Here is a 5,340-nt window from a genome sequence, read left to right on the forward strand (position 1 = left end):
AACATAACATTAATGGGCAAGTTGAAATTGTCTGTAAGTCAGATTTTCCTAGCCTAGGAATTGCCTGTAGACCAAATAAAAAATGTACATTACTACTCAGGAAATTAAACTAAATTGAAAACCAGCCATTTCTCAAGTGTACTTATTAAGGCTATGATTACTCTAAGGATGTTATTAATGAACTTTCAAAATGTAATCATGTCAGTGCCTTTGATTTATGCATACACAGTTAACCAACAATCCCACAGCCATCAAATTGATTCCACTCATAGTGACCTCTGTATAGGGCTTCCAAGGCTGTAAATCTTTATGAGAGCAGAAAGCCTCATCTTTCTCCCATTTAACAGCTGATGAATTCGAACCACTGACCTTTTACTTAGCAGCTGAGCACTTAACCACTGCCCCACCAGGTCTAAAAGGGCATCACCCTGGCTCCAAATTATTAAAAAGTGCACGTATCCTCTCAGTGCTTTGAATTAACATTACATCCATTTAAAAAAGAGCAGAGGAAATGAAAAAAAAAAAATGCTTACAAAATGACCTTATTATATATCATTTTCTCAGCTCACTTTCATAAAAGAAGAGGAATGACAATATGGGAGCACAGTAATATTAGAAAAATTATGAAGAATTTATCTAAAGTTGATTTAGATTATAGATTTGAGTATTTGAAGATATGATTATAGGTTTCTCTTGTGCTGCTGGGTTAGTTTCCCTGCAAAAATAGGAACTGCTTTTGCTCTGACACTTTGTCTGAACACAGAGTACTCATCCTAGCAGATATATGCTTTGGACACATTTATTTGTGTGCTAAGAGCTGCAAGAAATTGAATGGAGTGAAAGGAAGAGGAGCACCTGAAAGATTGCAATCATAATTAGGAAACAAAAATCATGAGCAGAACAGATAATGTGTATAAGTGAACAACCTTTATTAGTACAATCTATTTTTCTATTTTTCGGATGAAGAAAGGATGGACTAACATATGATTGTTAAGTGCAGTATAGTCATTTCTGCCTCATAGTGATCCTGTATAGGGTTTTCAAGGCTGTAAATCTTTACAGGGGCAGGAAATTTCATCTTTCTCCCACAGAGTAACTGATGGATTTGAACTGCTGACCTTGCAGTTAGCAGTCCAACATGTGGCCCACAATGCCACCAGGACCCCTTAACATCTGATAGAACTCTAAAATCAAATATAATTCAAGCAATTAAAATGTATATTTTTCAACTGGAGAACAGTTCATAATTTTTTCATGTAGTAAACGGGATCATTAAAATGCAGTGGAGTCAGTCTCTGGGTGCTACAAATGTTTGACTCCCTTAACTGAAGAATGAAAGGTTGTAGGTTGGAGTTCACACAGAGATTGCTCAGAAAAGGAAGGCTTGGTAAGCAGACATTGAAAATCCTATGGAGCATATTTCTACACTGAAGTTGGATTGACCTCGACAACATTTTTTTTTTTTAACTACGTAGGTTTTTTGTGAGGACTAAAATGTGTTACTTGAATCCTGGTGTGGTGCTATAGGATAAGCACTTGACTAGTAACTGCAAAGTTGGTAGTTCAAACCTATCACCTGCTACTCAGAAACTATACAGAGGTTGCTAATGAATCAGAACTGACTTGAGGGCACTTAATAACAGCAACAACAACAAATGAGCTATTAGTGATAAAGTGCTGAAGATAATTCCTGGCGTTTAGTAAACTGAATAAATGTTTTCCTTGAGGACATGGGCTCTGGCAGCCTCTAACAACTGACTGAGAGCCATCTGTGGAGTCCTATATCTGACTCCCTGGAAGAATTAAGATGTGGCAGATTTCAAAGGGAATGGAGCCAGCCTTGCCCTACCTACAGCCAAGGTAGGCACTGGACCACCACAGTTGTGAACCTAAAAGAAGTCTTACAGTATCCAACTAATTAGATGATGGCCTCTATGAGAGCTTTTTGTTGTTGTTGTTAGGTGCCATTGAATCAGTTCTGACTCATAACAAAACACTGCCCAGTTATGAGTCATCCTGACAACCATTGCTATGTTTGTGCCCATCGTTGCAGACGTGCAATCAATCCATCCTGTTGATAATCTTCCTCTTGTTTTGTTGACCCTTTACTTTTCTGAGTCTGATTTCCTTTTCCAGATAGTGGTCCTTTCTGATAACCTATCCAAAGTATATGAGACAAGGGAAGATGGCGGCAGCAGCTGAGTTGATGCTGCTTGAGAAATCCCTGGGACTGAGTAAATGGAATAAATACAGTGTCCATGGCGAGCGCCAGATTCCAGTTCTTCAAACAATGGTCCAACTCTTACAGGGCTGAGTACGATAGCAACTCATCTAGTCAAGCAAGCCAACAAAGACTATTCGCTTGGGAGCAATGCGGAAAAACAAGCAGTTGTTCAGCAGTGGTTAGAGTACAGGATAATTCAACTAGATGGACACTCCAGTAAAGACGACGTCCGCACTCTCCTGAAGGATCTTAATTTATATCTTGAAGATAAAGTCTACCTTACAGGCTATAACTTTATGTTAGCAGATATCCTGTTATACTATGGACTTCATCGTTTTATAGCTGACCTGACAGTTCAAGAAAAGGAGAAGTATCTGAACGTGTCTCGCTGGTTCTGTCACATTCAGCATTGTCCAGGCATCAGGCAACATCTGTCCCGTGTCATCTTCATCAAGAACAGACTTTACACCAATTCCCATTAGAAGCTGCCCATGCACTGCAGAAGAGAGCTTAAAAACGTCGCAAATGGAATAACATAATTGATATCAAGTCATTATTTGTTGGTGTAGAAGCTAAATTTTTAAAAGTGTAAACTTTTATTTGTCCTTTATTTATAGAACCTAAAATTTAAAAAATGAATGCTTTATTTGTCCTTTGGTTAAAATTTTGCAGTTTTTTAATGTAAAAATTCAACTGCTGTCTCCCCCAAAAATGTGAGTCAAGATCAAGTTATAAATTATCTTGTTTTATAGATGAAATTTGTGTTAATAAAAGTTGCAGATAAGTGACTGGATCTTAAAGGAACAACTAGATGGTCCTCTCCATACTTGACATAGTTGCCTATTTATTAACCTCTGTTTCATATTTTAAAATGCATTTCCCCTGTACTATTTAGCTAGTTTGTTTATTAAGATCTATAATAAATAATTGTGCCAAGGATACAGAAAGGAAGCGAGGTGAATTTGTTTTCAGATATTTATGTAAGCTAGTAAAAATGTGGCTGAAAAAAAAAAAAAAAAAAAGTATATGAGACAAGTCTTGCCATCTTCGCTTGTAAGAAACATTCAGGCTTTAAGTCCAAGATAGATTTATTCATTCTTCTGGAAGTCCATGGTATATTTAATATTCTTCATCAAAGGCATCACATTTTCTTTGGTCTTTTTTTATTTATTCATTGTTCAGTTTTAACAGGAGATTACCATGGTTTGGTTCATCCAAGTCCTTAAAGTCACATCTTTGCTTTTGAACATTTTAAAGATGTCTTTTGCAGCAGATTTGCCCAATGTAGTATGCCTGATTTCTTAGTGACTGCTTCTAAGGGCATTGATGGTGGATCCAAGTAAAAGAAATCCTTGGCAACTTTAATCTTTTCTCCATTTATCATGATGTTGCTTATTGGTCCAGTTGTGAGGATTTTTGTTTGATTGTGGTATAACTACAATCCATTCAGAAGACTATTTTCTTTGATTTTCATCAGTAAGTGCTTCAAGTCCACTTCATTTTCTACAGGTCACAGGCTGTTAATAATGCCATGTTCTTCAGTTTCTCATTTATTTCCTAGGCATAAAGATTGAATAAGTATGATGAAAGATTACAACCCTAATATACACCTTCACCAATTCTAAACCATGCAGTATTCCCTTCTTCTGTCTGACCTACTGCCTTTTGGTCTGTATGACATTCCAAATGAGCACAATGAAGTGTTCTGGCATTCCAATTCTGCCAAGTGTTACCCATCATTTGTTATGATCCACCCCATCAAATGCCATTGCATAAGCAAGACAACAAAGGCAAATATCTTTTTGATATTTTCTGATTTCAGCCAAGATCCACATGACATTAGCAATGATTATCCCTCCTTCCACGTTCTCTTCTTGAATCCTGAGGCCTTGATGTTATTGTTGTTGTAAGGTGCAATCTAGTTGGTTCTGACTCAAACTGACCTTATGCACAACAGAACAAAACACTGCCCAGCTCTGCACCATCCCCGTGACTGTTGTTATGCTTCAGCCCATTCCTGCCAACTCTTTGCCAATCCACCTCATTGAGGGTCTTCCAATTCTGTGCTGACCCTCAACTTTACCTAGCATGCTATCCTTCTCAGGGCTGGCCCCTCTTGATAATATGTCCAAAGTATGAGAGATGAATTCTCACCTAACTTGTTTGTTAGATTTTGTGGAATTATGCTAGAATTATGACTGTATTTCTTCCAACACAGATTGGTTTGTTCTTCTGGCAATTCATCGTACTGTTAATATTTTTCTCCAACACCATAACAAAAAATGCACCAGTTTTTTTAGTGTCTCCCTTATCCATTATCCACCTTCCACATGCAGATGAGACTACTGAAAATATCATGGTTTGGGTCAAATGCAGTTTAGTCTTCAAACTGATATCGTTGCCTTTTAACAATTTGCCGCAGATTTGTCTAATGCAAATATCATTTGATTCATTGGCTACTGCTTTCATGCATGTTGATAGTGGATTCAAGCAAAATGAAGTATTTTACAACTTCAATCTTTTCTCCATTTTTCGTGATGGTATTTATTGGTCCAGAGATGATGAGTTTTGTTTTCTTCACATGGAAGTGCAGCACATACTGAAGGCACTTCTTCATCAGTAAGTATTTTCAGTCCTCTTTGCTTTAAGCAAGCAAGGTTGAATCATCTGCATCTTGCAGGCTGTTGATAAATCTTCCTCCAATCCTGATGCCACAGCCTCCTTCTTCATAAAATCCAGTGTCTGAGATTATTTGCTTAGCATCCAGATTGAATATGTATGGGGAAATTATACAACCTGGTGCACAGTTTTTTAATTTTAAACCACTCAGTGCTCCCTTGTTCTATTCGAATGACTGCCTCTTGGTCTATGTACACATTCCTCATGAACACAATTAAGTGTTCTGGAATATGTATTCTCTCCATTCTCCCTATGTCCATAGTGTATCATGATCCACTCAGTCGAAAGAAAGCTTTGCACAGTCATCTTTCTTGTATTCTCTGCTTTCAGCCAAGATTCATCTGATGTCAGCAATGATAACCCTCATTTCACATCCTTGTTCTAATTCGACTTCAGGTTCTGTTAGTTTCCTGGGAATATACTGTTGCAACAATTTT

The 5,340-nt window shown here is 37.4% G+C and overlaps 1 pseudogene; it reads left to right on the plus strand.

Annotated features, from left to right (window-relative positions):
* Positions 1 to 2,185: 2,185 nt before the first annotated feature.
* On the plus strand, positions 2,186 to 2,706 carry LOC102841211 (annotated as a pseudogene).
* Positions 2,707 to 5,340: the final 2,634 nt, after the last annotated feature.

The sequence above is a fragment of the Chrysochloris asiatica genome, unplaced genomic scaffold, assembly GCF_000296735.1.
Source record: "Chrysochloris asiatica unplaced genomic scaffold, ChrAsi1.0 scaffold00053, whole genome shotgun sequence".
Classification (NCBI taxonomy): Eukaryota; Metazoa; Chordata; class Mammalia; order Afrosoricida; family Chrysochloridae; genus Chrysochloris; species Chrysochloris asiatica.